Consider the following 23,907-nt stretch of genomic DNA (forward strand, 5'->3'; position numbering starts at 1 on the left):
CTAGCTTTATTTGCTAGATCACAAACAAAATATCACCACAGATGACATCCCTGGGAGTCACAGATGTCCTCCACAAGGGTTTGTCAGCCCCCTTCTGGGAGACATGCACTGCCTGAATTAGAGCAAATACAATAAGAAAAGATGTCATTTTTGTTCTCAGGAGACGCACAGTATAGGGGATATAAAAGAGACCTAGTAACACATTTTTATTGGCACTAATTAAGCTGTGTTCGAATGGAAAGGCTCAGGGGCTTCAGAGAGAGGCATTTTACTCATAGCATGTTCTGCGAAGCAATGGAAACACCTTCAGACAAAGGACAGGGTGGTGGGGGAAACAGACCAACAGGATGCCAAATTTTATTTCACGGTCATTGTAAAACCTGAACTGAAATATAGAGAATTTCAGGGCCAACCAAGAAGACAGAGAGAAAGAGAATGATATTCTGGACCAAGAAAATTACGAAAAGAATTATGAAAGGCTGACCAGCCCTGACATGTTTGTCTGAAGAGGTAAAGTCAGAAATTTCTCAATCCTTAGCAGGATTCTAAGCAGATGGGCTCCAATGGCTCTCATCAGTGTGAAGGGGAAGAGTATTAAGAGTCAGAGAATCAGTTCAAGTTATAGTTATCCAAATTAAGAAAAAGCAAATTAACAGGAATTGGATGGGCATCTATAAACATGCATGCCTGTGTATGTGTGTAATACACACATGATGTGGTGTTTTGTGTGCGGGGGGAGGGTATTTGTGATCTGCATATGTGAGTGTGTGTACGTGGTGTACATGTGTAGAGTATGTGTTGTTGGAGGCTGCTTGTTTATTTCCCGGCCGCCCATACTCCCAAAATAGCCACACAGAAACTGTATTATTTAAATCACTGCTTGGCCCATTAGCTCTAGCTTATTATTGGCTCTTACATATTAATTTAACCCATTTCTAGTAATTTGTGTATCGCCACATGTTGTGGCTTACCGGGTAAAGCTCTGTCTAGCTACAGCAGGGCCACATGGCTTCTCCTTAACTTCTCCTCCCTTCTCCCAGCATTCAGTTTAATTTTCCCCACCTACATCTCCTCTACCTTATTAGGCCAAGCCAGTTTCTTTCTTTCTTTCTTTCTTTCTTTCTTTCTTTCTTTCTTTCTTTCTTTCTTTCTTTCTTTCTTTCTTTTTTTTTTGCAGTTTTTGTAGTTTTATTTAAACACAAATAAAACGTGCACGCAAGCCATCTACTCATTCTCTTCGCTGCGCAGCCTGGCGTTGGTATTGGTGACTCTGATGGCCAGCTGTGCTGCTCTTTCTACGATGGCTTTTCGGTTCTTGGAGGAAACATTGTGAGCAATCTCACACAGTAAGACTTGTGCACATCAGCAGCACCTCCAGCTCCTTGACGTTGTGGACCAGAAACTTCCGGAAGCCACTAGGCAGCATGTGCTTGGTTTTCTTGTTGCTCCTGTAACCAATGTTGGGCATCAGGATCTGGCCCTTGAATCTTCTCCATACCCTGTTGTCAATACCTCTGGGTTTCTGCCAGTTTTGCTTAATCTTGACGTATCGATCTGACTGTTGCCGGATGAACTTCTTGGTCCTCTTTTTGACGATATTGGGTTTCATCAGAGGCCGGAGGACAGCCATGATGTCGCAAAGGAGGTGGCAGCCACCTCGCAGGTAGCGCCGAGGAAGAAGCAAAGCCAGTTTCTTTATTAACCAATGGTATTCACAGCATACAGAGGGGAATTCCCACATCGAGTGTGTTTGTATATGTAGTATGTGATGTGTGTGTATGCACATGTGGTATGTATGTGGTCTGTATGCGTGTGTCATATGGATGTATATGTGCATGTGTGGTATGCATGTGTGTGGTATATGTGTATGTGTGTTGTATATGTAAGTGGTATGTGTTCATGTGTAATATGTATGTATGTGGCATGTGTTTGGTGTACTTTGTGGTATGTTTGCATGTGTAGTATGTGTGTACATTTTCATATAAATATGTATTTGAATATGCAGCCCTTAGTTGTTGGTGTTGTTTGGAATGGGTGTGGAATGTTAAGGCAGTTAACCTTGGTGGAGGTTGTGTGTCACTGGAGGTGGGTCTTCAGGCTGTATAACCTGGTTCCATTTTATGTTCACTCTCTGCTTCCAGATTGTGAGTGCAATATGACCAGTCAGGCTCCTTATCTGTTACCATGCATTCATGTTTTCCCTTCATGATGAGCTGTATCCCTCTGGAGTCATAAGCCAAAATAAACCCTTTTGCCTTAAATTGATTTTGTGAAGATATTTTATCATAGCATAGAAAATTAACTTATTTAATATGTATACATATGTATGATATAAAAGATAAACAGTCTAATTTTTCAAAATGTAGTCTGCTCAGAAGTTCAATGTGCTGTCCAGCTACTAAAGGCTTGAGCGTAGCCCTAAAGGTCTAATGTGTTTGACCTTTTGACTTTACCTTGCCTAAATATAAAACTTATTTGGATATATTTTTTATCTTTTCGGTTTAAGAAAGATATTGTTTTAAACAAAGGATTTTGTTAACCTATGTGTGGTTCTATCTATGTATGATTTAATAATGTGGCCAATTAAATGACTTTAATCCACATAAAATGTGCTTGACGGGATTGGCTTATTAAACTCCCACTCATGCTACTGAAGGTTTTTTGAGAAAAACTTGTTTTAAATTTCTTATGTGGGAGCTAAAGTGTTGCAGATGATTTTCTCAGGTACAAGTACGTTGGCTGGCCTTCCATGCTCCTCACTTTTGAATGTGAATCTGTGCCCTCCTCTTGCAGCAGCTCTGTATATTCTGAGATTCCCTTTGCCATCAGTCATCACAAGCACCAAACCATGACTCCTTGCTTTCCTGGTCTCTGTGTTATCTCATCAATTTACACTTACCTGTCCTCTGAGCTGTGACCCTGTTCCCAAGTCACCCATTTTGAAATTCCTTGTTTTTCCCTCATCAAATTCTTATCCCATCACCTGACTTCTCTTGAACTAAGGTGTTAGAATTGGTCAAATGTCATTGTCCTTTGCTCTGTCGTAGTTCATGGTTACGGATATTTACTGTGGAGGGCAGGAATTCCCACTGTAACTCACTTCTCACTCCAAATTTTCCCACTATTATTCCACAGTTAAAAATGTAGTGGAAGAGAAGCACTTACCAGGTCTAGTTGTCAAATGCTGCAAGAGTCAAACGTGAAAAATTCAACAGATAGGAAGTCAATGGTGAAGAACAGGGGAAAGAGGAGTAGGGATTTGGGGGGTTTGGAAGAAGAGAGAAGCTTCCATTTCTTCATGACTTGAATCAGAGAAGCAGAGACACATCATGGGCTGTATTGAGGGATAATTCCTTGAGAATCCATCAGGGCACGTGGGGAGCGACTGGGGACAGACTTCTTTTTCTGCACTTTGAGAAGAGGAGCTTTGGATCATGGGGAAAGGTAGAAAAGAAATGGCCAATACTTAGCGATATAAGGGCTGGAAAACTGTACTTCTCTAAGAGGGGTGAGAGGAGAGTTGACCAGGAACAATGAACATGGTCTGGAAGAACAGAGCAGGCTCAGCTGGCATTGAGAACTCTGCTTCATGAAACAAGAACTAAAGTTATAACCACAGTATTTAGTTCAGCACAGAGACGAGGGGCAGAAAGCTCAGCTTATCAGCAACCAGCTAGCTATACCGTCTGCGAGAATTCCTTTCTTGCTAAGCCTCTGTAAGCCAATGTCATAAAATTTTTGTGACTGTCAAATAAGACAATACATGCTAAGTAAATTCACAATCCTGGGCACAGGGTAAGTGCTCAATGAGGTGTCCTCTTCCTGTCTCTCTCAACTGCTAGGAGCAGATGGGGGTGGGGTTAGGGCAGCACTGAAATGCACACATTATCACTGGAGTCCATCTAGAAGAATTTTGACCGTGCCTAAATTGACATTTTCTCCTTGAGGTTGAGGGTATTTTATTTGTCAGCTTTAGGGTCTTCAATTTTCTTATCTTAAAAAGGTCTCAGAAAGGTTTTTCTAGAAAATACAATAATTTCAGGCACAGTATATAATTAATTCTTCTATTTCCCAGCCAAGACAATGTTTCTAGTTCTCGAAAAAAATATTATGTATAGTTTTTTTTTAAGTTTTATTTTTTCCTTCATTGAGCTTTTTCAGACTGATGGCCTATGATAAAAATTAGTTTCACAAAAATATTTTACATGCTTTTTATGGCTAAAGCACTGAGAAGGACACTGTAGTGATAAAAAAAAAGAATAATATATAATGCCTGTCTTCAAAGTGTTCTGCATGGGATATCATACGCAGACAGCTATAGATCAGCAGGAAAACCACCCAGTTGCCAAGAAGAACAAAGAAGGGATTGATTCCCACTGGACAGATAAAAAAAAATTCTTAGGAAGCTGCAGTTTAAGTGAGGAAAGCTATTTCAAAGATGGAGAGGATAGAGAAAAATACCACAGGCATTTGGAATGGCTGGGCAAAAAATACTCAATCTGAAGATACTCGATGTGTTTGGAGCATGATTAGTGTGGTCTATTGTAGGGTCGGGGTTACTAAAAATAAATAAATACTTCATTCTTGTCCTGTCATTTTCCTTCTTTAATTATAGGGATGAGTTCTCATTCAATTGCATATTTCACCCAATCCCTCACAATGTTTTGCACAAGGCATGCATCAATGAGATGAATTAAACTGTAGATGCTTTCTCATTAGATTCTAAATTCTCCAATATCCTGAAGTTTATTTCTTCCCATGCATGCCCAGCTTGTTTGAGAGAAGCATGCCAATTAGTGTGCCTGGCTGTCCCACTGCCAGAGCTTCAGAGATGATAAGAGGATGGATTTTTTAATTTCCATTGCAATTTATTTGCCTTCAAATATTTCATTTTTTCATGCTGGATTCAACAAAACTATGTAACAATTTAGGTGCTTTCCAAACTCTGGATTCTGGCTCCTAATGGAGAGTTTTCTGTCTGTTATAGAATGGTAATGAAGGAAACTGTCTTTTGTCTCAGAGGCAAAGAACCTGGGGTGGGAGTCTGGAGAAGAGGCCTTTAGCAAACACTCAAAGAGGAACGAAGCCAGACTGGAGATTAATATAGGGGATGGTGAACTTGGGTGGATTTCTCTGTTCTGTTAGAGGAACTAACGAAGGAGAAGGAGGAGGAAGAGGGGAAGAAAGGGGAAGGTGAGATGATGTAAGAGGTGTACGGGTTGCTGGGGGTGGTGGTGCACACCTTTAATCGCAGCACTTGGGAGGCAGAGGAAAGAGGATCTCAAAGTTCAAGGCCAGCCTGCTTTATAAAGTGAGTTCCAGGACAGCCAAAGCTATATACAGAGAAATTCTGTTTTGAAAAACCATAAAAAGGTTGCAGAACATACTTTAGAACTGATTGTCACAGCAGTGAGCCGTCTGTTCTCCTTATTTCAATGGTATGGAAGTGAAACAGGATTGCTCTGAGCCTGAAAGGATGAGAGAGATTTTCAGTGCTTACTGTGAGTAATCAGGACCATATCACATCCACTGTCTGTTGTTGATACGGCCTGCATGTAGATCTTTTGCATCCCCCATTTGCCTCACTAAGCTTCTGCCCATGATCCAAATACTTACACAGCTCCTATTTTGTTTCCTTATTTTCATTAAAAACAAAGAAGAGAAAAGAAATTCAGACTGGTCCTACCATTTTCTCAAGCGCCTTTTCTTCCCTCTGTTATAGAAGTAACAGCGATCTTCCTTGATCTTCCTGAGTTATGGACCCAGTTTGCCCAGTTTCATCTCTGCAGCTAGGAACCTCCTGACTGAGGCATCCTTTCTCTTTGACTGGATCATCTTCCTCACCTTGATCTTCTCTCTACAGTTGTTCTGTCTTCATTTTCTATTTTTTTTTAACTTAAAGCAAATCAAAAGTCCTTACCAAATCCTATAGGTCCCATATGATCTGGGGTCTTGCCGTTTGTCTGACTCCCCTCTGTGCCCTTTCTCTTTTGTGAACCTCCTCCAGGCACCATGGCCACCTTGGTCTTCTCCAATAGTTGATAACAGTTCACAGTTCACAACTGCAGCTCATGCTGGTTCATGAATTTTCAGGCTTCATGTCTTCCCTCAGACATCACCTGTTCCTTCCTCATTCTCTCTATTCTCCTTTCCCTATAACGTGTATGTATGTATGCATGCATGTGTTATATGTGTGCATTTATGTATGCATATGTATATATTTAATTGTGTATGCATGCATACATGTGTGTATGTATAAACGTGAATGCAAGTATATGTGTGCATATACATGCATGAATACACGCATGTATTATATGTAGGCATATAATGTGATATGTATATATGTGAGTGCAAGCATGTATATATGTAGGCACGCATGCATATATGTGTATATGTATTGTGTGCATGTATGTATTCTGTATGCTTTGGCAGTCTCTCCATTTTAATCTCATGTTCTTGGCTGGTTTATTCACTGCCATATCCATCTTTTCTAGGGCAGTGCCTAAAAAATGTTATACAATCAACAAAAATATATTGAGCTATTCCTAAGCCTGAAATTCTATGATTTTGTCGTGTCTTGAAATAAAAGCCCTTTTGGTCGAGGGTCTGTCTGGATTCGTGAGTGGGCTAACTCTAGATAAAATGTGTCGTCTTTGGCCCTGAAGCAAGGAAACTGCACATCCCAGCGACTTCATTATCACCCTGTTTTATCCAAGTGAGGTGTAAACTCTCTAGTCAAAAAATGAAGTGTCCTCTCCCTCTGCTGTGACTAGTCTGTAGCATCTGCTAAACTATTGAACACAGACAGTCTGCAGGAAACATGAGCATACACAGCCCCTCAGAGAGAATACACATAATTAGCCTTCTGTAGTTTATGGCTATGTAAATTAATCACCTCGCAATTAGGCATGTTTGTAAACTATGAAGTTGAACTTGTATGCGAAATCACTTTGATCCCTAGATAATAAACTGTGCTGGACAGCATTATAACATTATGTAGGAACCGAGCAGTCAGGAAAGCATGGCTCAAAAAATCTCTACACAAATTATCAGAAAAGGTAGCTTGGGGGCCATGAAAACAATAATTTATAGAAAACACCGAGAATCTGTGCTAAAAGATCTTCAAGACCATACATGTTGTTACCTGACCACCACCTCTTCTCCCCACCCCATACCAACCACGACGAGCATTTTGTCATTCATCCTGGAACCTTTGCATCTGACATTTGCATGGACTTCCCTCTGTTTGGCCAGGCCTTTTCCTCTACCCTGTGCACAGTCAACTCTCCAATCCATCTTTAAAATCCATTGCAAAGCCACCTTGATTGAACCTGTCCTGCTTCCCTGGATGAATGTCCCTCTTTCTATGTGGCCATGTCTCCGTGTGTGTTTGTCTTCCACAGCTTCTTCCTGCATTCATTTGTCTGTAGCGTTTTATGTCGCCTGTTTTGACTCCTACAAGATAAGAAGCATTTCAACTACCATTGGTCCTCAAAAATTATACTGAACATTTCCTTTCAGTGAAGTGTATTTTCATAGTTTTATTTACATGGAAATTTGCTTTTTAAATTAGAAAACAGAGCATGAAATAGTATATTTTAAACCTCTAGAGATCTGAGAATGTATAAATCTTGTTTATATAAAATGGGATATACCAGAGAAACCCTTTTCTATCTCATTACATAGACAAGTATAACACATACTGCTACCCCGAGTCCTGGAAATGAAATACAGGGCTGTAAGGATGTTAAATAAGGGCTCCCACAGAGCCACATCCCCAGCCAGACAACACAAGTCAGCTCAAGTGTTCTTTTCTTTGAGAAAGTTTCAATAATACCACATATTTTTATCACATGTTCTGATACAGATTTCTAACACCAGTTTCACTAGTATCAATTTATTTATCCTCATAAAATTCTCCATTAATTGGAAGGGAAAAAAGCTATTTTCCATCTTGGTTTCAGTCTTTTTTGGGGTTCACAAATGAGAGAACTACATCATACGTAACTAGGCTCATTCAGCCACTCACTGTGGAGTGGTTAGACAATAAGCCCTGTATTTTGTGTTTCCCTAAGAATTACACTCCTAGTTTTTGTACCTTCCCAAGTAAGAGCTAGGAAATGAAAAAGTCTCATTTAGAAAGTCAGCAATGACTTGTGAACCATTGTGGGGTCTTCGAGCAGTGGTTCTCAACTTGCGGATCGCTACTCCTTTGGGGGGTCACACATCAGATACCTATTTGCAGTATGATTCATAACAGTAGCAAAATTACAATTTTGAAGTAGTAATGATATAATTTTATGGTTGGGAGTCACCACAACATGAAGAACTGTATTAAAGGGTCACAGGATTAGGTGGATTGAGAACACCTTTTTTGTTCCGACAGCCCAGCATTTTTCTTTTCTTCTTTCTTTTTAACAACAGCCAAATTCTGCTCTTCTTTATTACTATTCTTTAGACTTTCAAATCTTGCTTATCTGATTGGCCATAATAGCAGTTATCCATGGACTCACTCTTGTCAACCCGGATCTGAGAAGGTGCTAAGTTTTGTATGTGTTGCCTGTGGGCATGGCTAGCTGCAGATAGCTTAGGTCTGTGATAAAATAGAAATTATAAGATGTTAAAAGACATGTCAAAGACCTACTTCTTCCTTTTAGTATCATGAAGAACAGCACTAATTACTCCACAGCCAGCTACCCGCCTTAGGTGACACTCTTTAATACCCTTGTGTTTCTATACCACAGGGGTTAGCAGAGTCACCTTAGAGAAGAAGGGGTTATTTTGTTTGGGCATATAATTGCATGCATGTGCGTGCACACACACACACACACACATGCATGCACACGTGCACACACAAACACCTCTTCCAGGGAGGCCCACACGCAGTTTCAGCTAGCAAAGGGTGTTCTCATCTTTTCTATTTACATTCTCCTGGCTAGAATCTGGGTGTCCATGGTAGCATCAAAATTTAATTTCTTATTTCCATATTTGGTATGCAAGGGAACTAGCCTTTCCCTAGTATATTTATAGAAATGTGAAATGCCGGCGAGCATGATTTTTCAACAAAAGCTATTTAAACTGCTTTACCAGCGTTCATTTTTCTTCCCTGACTGCAAGTGGCAGGTTGGGAAGGGGTGCATGGACAGAACAATATCTTCTAGTTGCTCAGTCTTCCATTCGTGTGAGTTTTGGGGTAGCATCTGCTAGACTCCCACCTCTCTGTAATAACTTGATAAGTAGTTATTAAATTAAATTATTAATCTTTACACTGTCTTCTTCCCTCTGTTTCGAAACAGAACATAGAGCATAGCTCAGGTGCTTAATGAGATTTGTTTAATACTATTTGGTTAATATCTTCTAAAGAGACACTGAAGTTAATAGTAGAATTGACATTTCATCCTGATATTTTTAATAAGCATAATGGGTCATAAATTCTGACTTTATTGTGAGCTTGCTTATGGCTTAGGCAAACAAAAACAAACAACTCCCTCCCCCCAAACTGACCCCTTTGCGTTTCTGCCAATCTAGGTCACTAAGAAACCAACGATGTGTCCCAGGTTTCTGATCTGAACCCTGAAGACCTACAGTCTACATCCAGAACATTAGACGCATTGTGACAGAGCATTATCTTTGAATTTCATTCTGTTTCCTATAGAAGGTAAAAGAAAACAACCATTATCTCTAGGGCTCATATTTCTAGGGAGAGCCTGATTACTTTTAAGTGGTGAAACTAAATGTAATTTAATGTCAGTGCATGACAACAGGTACTCCAGCCTGGGAAGAGTCGCATGCTTTTAAACTAATCCAGATTCTTAAAATGGTTATCTTGGGCTGTGTTGAGATGGCTTGTGCCCTCAAATTCTTTTTAAAAAAACTTTTTATTTATTCGTTCTGACTTTTACATCATGTATCTTACTTCCATTTATCTCCCTGTTTATTTGTATCTATCTTTTGTTCTTGCATTGACTCCCACTAAATAAAAGAAAATAAAATTTAAGAGAAAGGAAAGAATAAAGAAAGAAAAAATGAAATAAAGAAAGAAGGAAGAAAGGAAGGAAAGAAGGAAGGAAGGAAGGAAGGAAGGAAGGAAGAAAGAAAGAAAGAAAGAAAGAAAGAAAGAAAGAAAGAAAGAAAGAAAGAAAGAAAGGAAAAGAGGTAGGAAGGGAGGGAGGGAAGAAAAAAAGGAAGGAAGGAAGGAAAAAAGGAAAGTTGCCTTGTCTTAGAGATTCTTCAGCTTTGCATCTGAGGGACCAGCCCCTTCACATGCTCCAGCAGTTCATAGATCCGGTGGGTGTTGGCGTGCGCCATCTCATATCCCTGGTTCTGGGCTTGGGTAGTTAGAGGGTTGGCAGCTCTCGAGCTTTTCCCAATCATCACCACCAGGGTGAGCTCGCGAGCATGTAGTTCACCCACTGCAACAATGAGCAAGGGAAAGAACTGATTCTCCTGCTTTTTTTCATGCCCTCAGGGTCAACTCCTCCATACCTACACCCCAGGTCCAGCTCTACTGTATTGCCAAGGTGAGGTGCAGGGGCCACTCTCCTGAGTGTTGCAGATGGTGAGGGGCAGTTCTCTTACTTTCATGACCTCATGGACCCCCAACTGCCACAGGCAGTGAAGAGTATGGCGGATGAAATCTCTCTTTCCACGCCACCTTATGCCACCTTATGGCCTCTTTGTGACGGATCTCCCATGCTCACACCCTCAGGGCTGGCTCGCCTCTGCCAAGAATGCCAACAACATCAGCTCTGCAGTGCTTCCCAAGTGAGATGCAGGACCTGCCTTCCAGAGTGCTGCAGCCACTGAGGGCCAGCGACAGGTCTCCCACTCTCATGACCTCAGGCAAAGTGGTTTAGGCAGTGTTTTCTCCTTACTCCCCAGGGCCCTGGGCAGGTGTGAGGGTCTCCTTCTCCTGCTCAGTTGTGGTGGTCCTGGACGGGGTCTGAATCAATGTGCTTTTAAAAAAACACATCCACTTACCCCTCACAAGCAGACCACTGATAAAAAATAAATCTTCAATATTTGGTGGAAAATGTATTTCTCTTTTCCTATACAAAATAATAATGATGATGATGGTGATGATGATAAAGGATTCATGGAATATGATTTGAAGTAGAATATAGGAGAGTTTATGTATCAAATTAGATCTTAATATATTATAAAAAATGGATAGTAAGCCTTTGAATGATGTTACAGGATAGTAGCCACAAGTGAAATGTATTTTTGGTTAGAACATTCCAAAACACAGATTCAAATCAATTTATAAAGTTGAGGATGGAATTTCATTTTCATTTTTAAAATCTTGCAATAAGATACCTTAGAAATCATTGTTACTGGATTGAAAAAGATTGCTCTTGGATGTAGTTTTCCAAATTTAAAATTCAAGTTTCAAAATGAAATTAGTTTGAGGATTATATTTAACCTGAAATGTTCTTATGAACTAAAATGCATTAGTTACTTTTCTCATTGCTACAACAAAACACCTGATGAAAGAAACTTTGCTTAAGAAGGGTCTGTGCTAGCTCACTGTTGGAATGCTTAATCCATCATGGTGGCAAAGGTGTGGTGGCAGGGATGTGAGGTATCTGGTCACACTGTGTCCACAACACTCAAGAAACAGTCAGAAGGGCCCTGCTCCCAGGTTGGCCACACTGTGTCTACAACACTCAGGAAATAGTCAGAAGGGCCCTGCTCCCAGGTTGGCCACACTGTGTCTACAACACTCAGGAAATAGTCAGAAGGGCCCTGCTTCCAGGTTGGCCACACTGTGTCAAGAATATTCAGGAAACAGTCAAAAGGGCCCTGCTCCCATGACATGCAGGACCCACAGAAAAATGACTGCTGAACTTGCCTAAAGATGAGATGATTCTTCAGGGTCCCGTCTTCATGAAAGAGTCTTCTGTTACACATTCTGAAGGACGCAGAAGAAAGCAACTGATGAACTTTGCCATTACAAGGCAGAACAGATCTTCAAATTTCATGCTTCATGGAAAAGTCTGCCCGGTACTATGGGTCATTAGGCTGAAGATTGGATGCCCCAAGGATACAGAAGAACTTTGGGTGACTGTCCAGGCAGCAAGATGTCTCTGTCAATTCTAGAGTTTTGGAAGTTGCTTATAATGCACTTCCTGTTTACTTTGGTACTATTATATCCTTCTGGAGTCTTTGATAGAGTTGAAGAATAGATAGTTATAATTATAGTTTTCCATAGTTATGATAAAAGATAAAGTAGATATAAATATTGTAACTGTAATTCTTGCTTGATACCTGTTTTGTATATGTAATTTTACTATGTCAAAATTAAAACCTTCCTTTTCATATAGACAGAAAAGGGGAGGTGATATGGGACTCCCTTCTGTATGCTGTGATTACCATTGATTAATAAAGAAACTGTTTTGGACCTATAGCACAACAGAACAGAGGTAGTTGGGGATAACTAAACTGAATGCTGGAAGGAAGAAGGTGGAGTTAAGAGGAAGCCGTGTAGCCTCGCTGGAGACAGATGCCAGATGGAACCTTGTTGGTAAGATATAGACACGTGGCAATACACAGATTAATAGAAATAGGTTAAATTAAGATGTACGAGCTAGCCAATAAGAAGTTAGAGTTAATAGGCCAAGCAGTGATTTATTAATACAGTTTCTGTGTGATTATTACTGGGCTGAACAGCCAGGAATGAACAAGCGGATCTCCTACTGCACTCCCAGGTTGGCCACACTGTGTCAATAACACCCAGGAAACAGTCAGAAGGGCCTTGCTCTCGGGTTGGCTTTCTCTCACTTATTCAGTCTGAGACCCAGTACAAGACATGCTGCTTACTCTCAGGTCTTCAAAACTCACTTAACTCATTCTAGAAACTCTTCACCAATGTGCCAGACACTTGTTTCCACAGTGACTCTAAATCCCTCTCACTGAATAACCAAAATTCACCATCACTTATTTTAACTCCAAAAGTCATCTGACATCATACCTTGGGAAAATATCAGAGACTAGTATAAGGTGCTCTCCAGGTTGAGGTTGTCACATTTCATATCCATTGCCAAATTATTATTTATTTTACTAATTATGTGCTAGATTAATAGTAGCTGGTGCTCCTCATCTAGAGACGGGATGTAGCTCAATGATAAAGCATTTTCATGGCAGGCACAAGACTCTGGGCTCAATATCCAGCACTTTCGCCTGCACACACACATGTATACATGCACATGCATATAAACACACATAAACTAGGTGCATACACATACACACATACTAGAATTCACATGCATACACACATATGCACACATGTACATGCTTGCATACATACATACACACATGCCTACACAATACACTCACATAGACACACATACACACACCCACATGCACACAATACATGCATTTGCATACACATGTGAATATACCCATAGACACCTGCATATATATACACACATATACAAATGCACATCCATACACATTCATATACACACATGCACACATCTGCATACACACACAGACACACATGTATAGACCCACATACACACACGTACATGCATACACACACATGCCTCACAATGAACAGACAAGGGTTGTAAACAATTTTCAGATGTTACAATACGATGAAAATCCAAGGGATTGATTCATATGCTGAGAAGACTCAGATCGGTGGCTGTTTTCAGAAACTGTGATCTTGATTCCCAAGGTAAACATTTTTTTTTTTTTGCTTATTACTTAAGATGTAGGTCAGTCATCAAATATTTCTTGACCTATTCTCCCTACCTACAAATACAATTAAGGTTCTGTTGCTAATGAGTCTTACACAGCTTCTCTGAATATTTTCAGTTTAACAATTGTTTGACATTTTTATTTGTTAATTTTAAGGTGTCCCAAAGCTGCTCTTTGAGAACCCGTTTGATGTCTTTGTTTCTGCACTGGTTCGCTGACAGTCAGCAGGGGAGGAAATTCGGCAGGAGCAGGGTGTTTCTCCCATCAGCTCACACAGTCATTTTGATCTCTTTTCCCCACTGATTCTTTTTGAAATCTCAGCTGCAAACACTCTCCTCCCTCTCCCATCGCACGGCTCGGAGTATTACTCATTATTTGTCTCGGGAGTCATATTATTTTTAGCAGCTCCATCAGGAGTTTAGGGAGACAGCTTGAACGTATGATACAACACAAATAAAGAAAATCCTGAATATCTTAGGCTACCTGGCTTCTGACATTATAGCCAAGAGGAAAATGGAATCACACACAATGAAGTTCCACCAATATGGAGGTCCAGGAGGGGCCATGTTAGCAGATTCTGGTGGTGTCTCAGACTCACATTCCTAAAAAGGTCCCTGTAACACTTTCTCTACAAGGTTATGACTTTCTTATGAGATCCGTGTGCAGAATAGAACAGTCTCCAGTAGAGCGGGCTTCCTTGCACATCCTTGCACACACCCCAGATGTGCAGAGGCGGCAGAAGAAGCAATCTGTCTCCCAAACAGCAGTTTGTCAGAAGGAGGATGGCAGAAGCAGAGGAATCTCCCCCCTCTCCCCCCACCCCCTACCTCGCCTTCTCTTTTTAGAATAGAAGCATTTCCACTGGAAAACGATGCTAACCTGCTCCAGGGATTCCCCTCAAACTTGCTCTGGAGCAGAGATAGTATGAGTGAAGGAGCTAGAGGGCAATAGGCTACTATTAGCTTCTCTTGGGGGAGATAAACAACCATGACCTACAGGCAGCAGTGGCACATGCTTTTAATCCAGCTCTCTGCCAGGAGGCAGAGGTCAGTCTCCTCTACAGAGGGAGTTCCAGGATAGCCATGGCTACTCAGAGAAACCTTGTTTGCAAACAAACAAACAAAGAGAAACCATGGCCTGTAGCTACAACATAGAGAACACACAACATTCTGAAATCAAGTAGCTACTGTTGCCTGTGTTGAGAGAGAGTTTCGTGTCCCTTACAACCCTACTATTACTAGAAAGTACTAAGTGGCTGAATACCACATAACCCCATGTAAATGTATTCTCTCTATTTGAGAATGTTTTTCCTTGTTTCTCTCTATCTCAGTCTCTCTGCCTGTCTCTCCCTGCTCTCTCTCACACACATTTGCACATACCAATACTCTTTAAAATAGGATTTTCTATTCAGTGAACATGGTATTGAATAATGAGTGCTCACTTGAAGGAAGCATGCAAAGAGCTCCTGGTAGCATTGCCCTTCCCCTGTGAAGTGCTGATGCCATGTCTTCAGAGTCCTGCTGAGAGGGAAGTCCTTCACTCCACCCACTTCATTCCTCTCACAGGCTGATAATCCTGAATCAAGTGACATTATGGTTTTATACTGTAATCACAGGCAAACTTTCATAGAGAAAGAGTTCCTTCCACTCCGTCATGTTTCTTGAACCACAAAGATGACAAAACTATCATCCACCATGGATGGTGCCTGTCTTAGTGTTTTAGCTTTGTGATGAGACACTATGCCAGAGACAAGTTATAAAAGAGAGCTTTTAATTGACAGCTTGTTTACAGTTATAGAGGGTGAGTCCATGACCTTCATGTTGGGGACCATGGCAGGCAGGCATGGTGATGGGGCGCTATCTGAGAGTTCACATCTGATCTACAAGCAAGAGGCAGAGAAAGTAAGACTGGGCCTCCAAGATGACCAGTGACACACCTCCTCCAACATGGCCAGACCTTTCAATCCTTCTTAAACAGTTCCGCCAATGGGGAACTAAACATTCAAATGTGTGAACCTGTGGGGCCATTGTCATTCAAACCACCACAGGACCCTGTTTGAACATAGACTGTACAGCCAATCTACCATCATAGAAACTAGTGATGAACCTATGGGGCCATTGTCATTCAAACCACTACAGAGTCATATATGAACATAATTGCGTGGTCTATGTGTCATCATAGAAACTAGTAAATGTTATAAATTAAAGACACTGGTTTTGAGTGTCTTTCAACACTAGGTGTTGAGTTGCACATTACATCATCAAGTACTTCTGGCTCTAAGGCTTAGTTTAATTTTTTTTAAGAATCTCATTTTCTTCTTAATTGCTATAGATGATGAGCTATAAGATTTCTTGATGGAAGGGAAGTATGCAGCTGTAGACTGAATGAATCCTGTGTGTAATGCCTTTCTAAAGACACACTGACAATTAAGATATAGCTAGCATCTGGGTTAGTATATTACCATTTTAGAATGATCGTTCCCCTTAATTAATAGATCACCTCATTGGTTTTTCCTCTGCCTTTGCTTCTTTCTCTATAGATCTATACACACAATGAGAAGATTTTGGCACCATTGCTCTTGCTAATTATTTCATAGAAAGTAGAAAATGTATTTCATTAAAAACAAGGTATAGATAGCTTTTTTCTGCAACATGTTAAATGTTGAGGTTAAAATCATCTAGACAAGCCAGGCAATGCTGGTGCATGTCTTTAATTCCAGCACTTGGGAGACAGAGGCAGGTAGATCTCTGTGAATTCAAGGCCAGCCTGGTCTACAAAACAAGCTACACAGATAAACCCTGTCTTTGAAAAAAAAAAAAAAACAAAGAACATCTAGACAGGTCACTGGAACATATGGGAACTGACTAGTAATGAGAATTGTTGAAGGTTTCTTTCAACTTATAGCACAAATGAAAAATGTACTTCAAAATGAAATACTTCAAGTTACGGCCTGTTTAGGCCTTTGTGCACAAGGCTATATTTTTAAATTTCTCTATTTTGTTCAGGTATCTTTTACTGAAAAAATAAGATTATACCCATTTCTCTGGTACGTGGTTATCTTTTTGACAATTAATTTTACTTTTACTGCTGTTAATGTCTACTCCTATATGCAGCTATATTTAGCATTGTGATTTCATGTTAATAGTTACAACTTTTGATTTAGTATAGAGACTCTTAATAGACAGATACCAAATACTGTTGTAATAAGAGCGGCGGGGCTGCGTCCCCGGCACCCAGCCGCCCGCATGGCTACCTTATGCCCCGAAATAATTACACGGAAACTGTATTTTTTTAATCACTGCCTGGCCCATTAGTTCCAGCCTCTTATTGGCTAGCGCTTACATATTGATCTAACCCATTTTTAATATTTCATGTAGCACCATGAGCTGGCTTACCAGGGAAGATCTTAACCTGCGTCTGTCTGGAGAGGGAGAATCATGGTGACCCCTGACTCGGCTTCTTTCTCCCAGCATTCTGTCTGTTTACTCCACCCACCTAAGGGCTGGCCTATAAATGGGCCAAGGAAGTTTCTTTATTAAATGAAAGTAACTCCTCCATCAAAATACTTCTCTGATGCCTGTTAATTTGCTTCTGAAATTAAAGAAGTAATTATTTAAGGAACTCAGGATCCCACCTTATGAAAGCCTTGTTTAATGCACAGCTCTGTAACATTGTTCATGTATTTAAAGCACTGACTACGAATAGGAGATTTACTTTACACAGTGTAGCTTTGGAAGTAATGACATTCATTTTTATCCAACAGAATCTTTCGTGGGCCAGTCATGGCCATAGATCCTGCAGATACCAAAATAAATAGAATGTGGCTCTCTAAAAGCAAACTGTCTATTGAAGCTCAAATCGCTCACAGCTTAGAGGAAGATAATTTTAGAATAACACAAAGATATATCCCTTAGCAATGAGAACTATCTAAAAATGAAGCAAAGAGGCTCACAAATGCCCATCACCAAGTCTGACTGGGATTCTTGAAGGTGTGGTATGGTAGAAACGGTGTCCAGGACAGTGACTTCCTGTGGTTTAGTGACAGCCATGAGTGACGGTGCTGACATCAGTCCATGGTCAAAACAAGTACTGGCAGTAATACAAGGTGAAACTCAGAGGTGAGGGCAGAGTGATATACCCAGACGAGAGAAAGAGGAAGCTTCTGGGTCAGGAAGTGGATGGCCCATGCCTATAACAGGCACTCTTACCTCTGACATCATTGGGAGATGCCTTTCAGTGTCAAGTGAAAGGAGTTGCAAAGTCTCTGGTAAAGTTCAAGTAAAGTTAGCAGCACCCATATATTTAGCAATTAAAAAGTAGATTACACAAATGAGGTTGAATTTCAGACAAATTACTCATAAAATTCTGAATGTAACATTGGACAGGCAGATTACTCTCATGTTTTTAGTTGTTGACACAAAAAATTTTTAAAGATTTATTATTATTTTTATTTTATGCACAGGCGCGTTTGCCTTCTTGTGTGTGTGTATGTGTGTGTGTGTGTGTGTGTGTGTGTATATATGTGTGTGTGTGTGTTGCATGCTTGTGTGGTGCCTGGTCAATCCAGAAGAACACTCTGACTTCCCTGGAACTGGAGTTTTGGATGGTTACATACTGCCACGTGAGTGCTGATAACGAAAACCAGGTTCTCTGCAGATAGACACTGAAGAACAATAAGAAAAAAACTCTTATTTTGATTATGACACAGCTAAACTTTAAATCTTTGCATAAGAAGAAAGAATCATATGTAGTCATGTTTACTGGCTTTGAATTTAGGAGGAAGTGTTACTGGTGACTGGGCTCTGAGTCGGATGTTTCCAGGTTTTTGGCATCTTGTTCAGTAGCGAATATAAGCACACAAAGATTGCAAAATAGCAAAATACTTTATTCAAAGCAATAGTATGGATCAGAAAGGAATATGCTGTCAAGAGTGACAGTGAGTCCCAAGAGAGAGGGTGCTCAAGAGCCCTGATTATTGTTTGGGTCTTCCTGTTATGGAGTTCAAAGGAGGAAGAATTTAGTTGCTAAGGGTTTGGGAGGCTCTATATTTTGATTGACAGATTTAGATTGAATAAGCCTTTGTTCAGTGTACATAACACATCTGATTTTAGTCCAATGCAAGCCCAATTATTCATCGGCACAAGGTGGCAAATAGAAGATTTTATTAGTCAGGGTTCTCTAGAAAAACAGAACTGACACACACACACACACACATATATATATACATATATATAGTTCTATTTGTGATTTATTAAAGTGGCTTACAGGCTGTGGTCTTGTCCAGCTAGTCCAACAATGGCTGTCTCTAGGCATAAAGTCTGAGAAATCAGTGGTTGTTCAGTCCATGAGGCTGATTGTCTCAGCTGGTCGTCAGTATCAGTCAGAATCCCGAAGAAGTAGGTTTTAGTGCCAGGGAGTGACTAAACTTACCAGTGAGGCAAAAAGCAGAAGTCCCCCTGTCCCCTGACACATCTTTACATAAGCTGTCAGGAGAAGGTGTGACCCAGGTTTAGGGTGGGTCTTCTGACCTTACTTGATCAGTATTCCAGGTGGGTCTTCCTATCTCAGATGATTCAGTTAACTTAAAATCCCATCACACGTGTGCCCAGCAGCTTAAATTCATAGTTATCCTGGATATAGCCAAGTTAACAACCAAGAATGGCTATTACAAGTATTCTCCCTAGAAGTTTCCATGAGGGCAGTTTGCCTTAAACCGTTTCAGGTCACATAGTCCCCTCCATGCTTATACTGAGACATAACTGGTGTGCAGTCAGATGGGATTTGTTTATGTTTGATGATGGTCAAGGGGTAGGAACTTTGTTCCATTGTTTGGATTGCGTATGCAGCTCAACACAGCGGGTAGTCTTAGGGTCCTAAAAGGTTGCTAAGTGTGTTGTTAGAAGAAAGATGAATGTGCCCAGCACACGTAGAGGAAGGGACTAGGTTACTAAGCTATTCTTTGTGCTTTCCTGACACAAAAGCCAGGCCTGGAGCTGAGGTCTCCATAACTTGTCACACATAAGTGGCAGCTGAGATCTAGTTAGAGGACAAGAATGCCCAAGAACGCAGCAAATGAAGGAGGCCTTAAGACAAGTCTGGGGACAGCATCAACTGAAAGGGGCTGAAAACGAGTGTCTGAGAGCCACCCAGTTGTGTGATATGAAGTACACTGAAAAATGAAAGTCTTCTCTTAAATTTTATTCTTGGGCTTGTCATCAAATGTTTTCAGAATCTTCCCTTCCGTTCCCTACAAATACAACCAGACAGGTATTCTGCAAAGTTAAACTGTGCTGTATGATTTTTATCTTAAAGGTTTTAGATTTCTTTTTGTTGTTGTAACTCCTAATTAAAATGAATTTTCTGGGATTGGTTCATTCTGATGGTATTTTTAAAATACCAGAACATTTTTTAAAAACCATTTTATTTTTGTGATAATAATATAATTGTATCATTTTCCAGTCCTTCTCCTCTCCAAATATTCCCATATACCATGTGCTCTCCTTCCCCTACTCTCTTTTAACTTCATTGCCTCTTTTTTATTAACTGTTTTACATGTACACATGTATGTGATATGCATATATATTCATAAAGATAACCTGTTCAATCTGTATGGTACTACTTAAATGCATAATTTCAGGCTTGACCAGTTGGCAATGAAACTGGTGAGCTCGTCCCTAGGGAAGAGTATACTTCCCACTCTCGGCATTCCTTCACTGCCTGCAGTTCTCTGTATGGGGTAGAGGCTTTGCCAGCTTTCCCTGTCCCATGTCTTTTATTGTCCTTGTTTGGCTTATGTTTAGGCACCCATGTTAGCAAGGCTTTATGAATGTTTGGGGGCTTGGGAGATGGCACAGTTGGAAGAGCACTTTCTATTTGAGATGAAGATCTGAGTTCAATTCCCAGAACCCTTGTTTAAAAAAACCAAGCATGGCAATGCACACCTGAAACCGCTGAGCTGAGGATGAGGAGGTAAATATCTGGAGCTCAGTGGCCAGCCAGTCTCGCAGAACTAAAGAGGTTAAGGTTCAGTGAGGGACCTTGTCTCAAAAACAAACTGGATAGAAAAGACAACTGAGCTCAGGCCCCCTCCTCCACACTTCCGCAGATTAACTTACACAGACCTGTGTCTGAATATATACAACCACATACTGACACAAAGTCAGAAGGAAAAGATTGATAGCCCTTCATATTTCCTTCTCTTATAACTCTATTTGGGAAATTTGTGACGGCTGTCTCACAGCTCTTGCAGATTATGTTGTCCATCTATCAGTAAAAATGGTGTCTTTATGACATATGGGAAGGCATGACCTTGAGGTTTTTTAATAGAAGTGCAGTATCTATTTATTACTGTATTAGCACATCTGCATACTTTGAAGCCCCTTTACTTTGCTTTTGTTATGAGAAGCTATATTCGGAGAACAATAAAGACTGTTGTTTTAGACTGCATATCTTCAATGGGAGTATGCATTAAGCCATCTGCTTGTGTCCAAGGAACTTTCTTTTCTGTTTTTCTATGTATATCCTAATCGTGGAAAGAATTTAAGATTGGTTGGTATGCTACCCATTTCCCATGCTTCCTTCCTTTCTCCTTCCCTCCTTCCCTCCCTCTCTCCCTCCCTCCCTCTCTCTCTCCCTCCCTCCCTTCTTTCCTTCCTTTCTTTTTCTTTCTTTAGTTGGGGTTTCTATTACTGTAAACAAACATAACCAATAACAGCTTTGGGAGGGAAGGATTTCAGTTTGTTTCACATCAAATTTCTTATCCAGTACATCATCCAGGGACATCAGCATAGCAATTTAAGGCAGAAACCTGGAAGCAGGAACTGAAGCAGAGACTAAGGAGGAAGGCTGCTGACTAGCTTGCTCCCCTTGCCTTAGTCAGCCTGCTTTTTATGCGCACAGAACCACCTGCCCAAGGTGGCACCACCTCCTGCGAGGTGGGTCCTCCTACATCCATCATTAATCAATATAATAGCCCTTAGATTTGCTTGTCAATCTTCAGGAGGCATTTTTTTTGTTATGGTTCCCTTTTCGCAGATAACTTTGCTCACATAAGGTTGCCATGAAACTGGCCAGTACGCACATGTAGGCTGGAGATGACAGCACAGCATATATCATGGCTTTGCAATTGTAGGGCTTTGAAGACTTTTCCAGCATCTCTAGATCCTATGTTCTTGAAATTCCTGACTTAAGAGAATCTGTTGGAGTCTTCTTTACCTTCTCACTCTCCTGCTAATAGTGTATGTTGATACCCTTAGCACCAGAATGCTCGTTATAATTTCTATCCTTCACAAGATGTATGGTATCTACTTGGCCTTTGGGGATTCTGTTATCTCAAGCAGAACACTCAAATGGGGTAGTTCCTTTGTACAAAAAAAAAAAAAAAATGTAGATGGCGGTTTTTGTCCCACCTGGTCTCGCAGCCATTCAGTCCCAAATAAACACACAGAGGCTTATATTAATTTTACACTAACCTATTAGCCAGGTTTATTATTAACTAGCTCTAATACATAAATTAGCCCATTTTTTCTTGTCTATGTTTAGCCATGTGGCTTGGCACCTTTTCTCAGTGCAGTCTTTTCATCCTGCTTCCTCTGGTCTGGGTGGTAACTGCAGACTGAGACTTTCCCCTTCCCAGAATTCTCCTAGTCTGGCTGCTTCACCTATACTTCTTGCCTGGTTACTGACCAGTCAGCATTTTATTAAACCAATACGAGTGACAAATCTTTGCAGGGTACAAGAGCATTATCTCACAGCAGAAAAGATCAGAAAGGTAGCCCCTTTTTGTTCCACCATGGAATAATGTCATCAACTACAACCTGCAAGAGGTCCCTCACTAGAACCCAACCATGTTGGAACTTTCAGAGTTGATTCCCACCTGCCATTAGTACGCAAAGACAAGCTTGCTTGTATGTTACCAAGTTCATGAGGTGAAATGCTGGAGGCTCTTACAGAAAACTCCAAAAGCTCAGTAACAAAGTACAACAGGGTTAAGAGAATGTAAAGACTCCTTACAAATCTCTGAAAGTTTTAAGATGGTTGCTAAAGTTTTCATAGAACTTCAGATGTAGTGGCAGTTTTGTTGAGTGTTATAGAAAACAAAACAAAACAAGACTGTAGTTAGAGTTTCTCTGTGTTTCAGCAGCTACTCCCAAATAACTTCTCAGAGTTTCAATATTAATTATAAGAGCTTAGCTGATAGCTTGAGCTGGTTACTTGCTAACTCTTACATTTTAAATTAACCTGTATTTCTTACCTACCCTCTGCTACCTGGCTGTATCTTCTCTCAGCACAACACATTAATCTTGTTTTTCTCTCCGTCTCTCAAGACTCCTGATGCTTCACCCTTCTTCTTGCCAGCATCTTCTTCCTGTCTGGCTGTCTTGCTTAGGGTCAGTCAGCTCTTTTATTAAACCCAATCAGAAGGTGCCTCGGCAAAGACACAGCCTCACACTGAAAAAAAACATTATTCCATTACAAACAACAATAAAAATGGGGAACTTTGAGGACATTCTAGTAAAAGAAAGGTTGAAAAGGTTTAGACTTGCAGTAGATGGAAACTAACACAGTGATCCACAACTTTACAATATACACAGAGAAAGAGATTTGAGGATGCTAAGTCATAAATGGTATTCATTAAACATCTCCTATTATGGTTCAGGGAGCTATGTTGGACAGGAGGTGAAATACTGTAAGAGCCAGAGGGGATGGATGACTCCAAGGAAACAGTGTCTTCCAGACAAAGCAGGCCCAATGCATATATAAACTTTGCAGCATGCACAGGGCCTGCACAGTTTCAAGTTAGACAGGGTCCCGGTGCTGAGAGGGAAAAGCGGACATGGACTCTGACGCCTAAGTAAGAAACTATCTCCAATTGACATCCACTTGCAAGGGGAAAATTAATTTTCTCTGGTAGAGTCTCACTGGATAGGCCCCTTGCCCAGTAGTAGATGACCAATACAAAACAAACCCAATGGTACTTTTGCATAAACTGCTGTCTTATGGGTTTTTTTTTTTTTTGTCTTAGTAGTCTTTGTTTGTATTTATTGTTTTCAGCTTGGGACTATTATAGGTTTTGTTCTCTCTCTCTCTCTCTCTCTCTCTCTCTCTCTCTCTCTCTCTCTCTCTCTCTCTTTCTCTCTCTCTCTGTGTATGCGTGTGTGTTCGTGTGTGTGTATCTGTCTCTCTGTCTACTGTGTTTATGCTTTT

General features: G+C 40.6%; 1 pseudogene; it reads right to left on the minus strand.

Annotated features, from left to right (window-relative positions):
- Positions 1-1,224: 1,224 nt before the first annotated feature.
- Positions 1,225-1,630, minus strand: LOC130870423 (60S ribosomal protein L32-like; annotated as a pseudogene).
- Positions 1,631-23,907: the final 22,277 nt, after the last annotated feature.

Source organism: Chionomys nivalis, chromosome 2, assembly GCF_950005125.1.
Source record: "Chionomys nivalis chromosome 2, mChiNiv1.1, whole genome shotgun sequence".
Lineage (NCBI taxonomy): Eukaryota > Metazoa > Chordata > Mammalia > Rodentia > Cricetidae > Chionomys > Chionomys nivalis.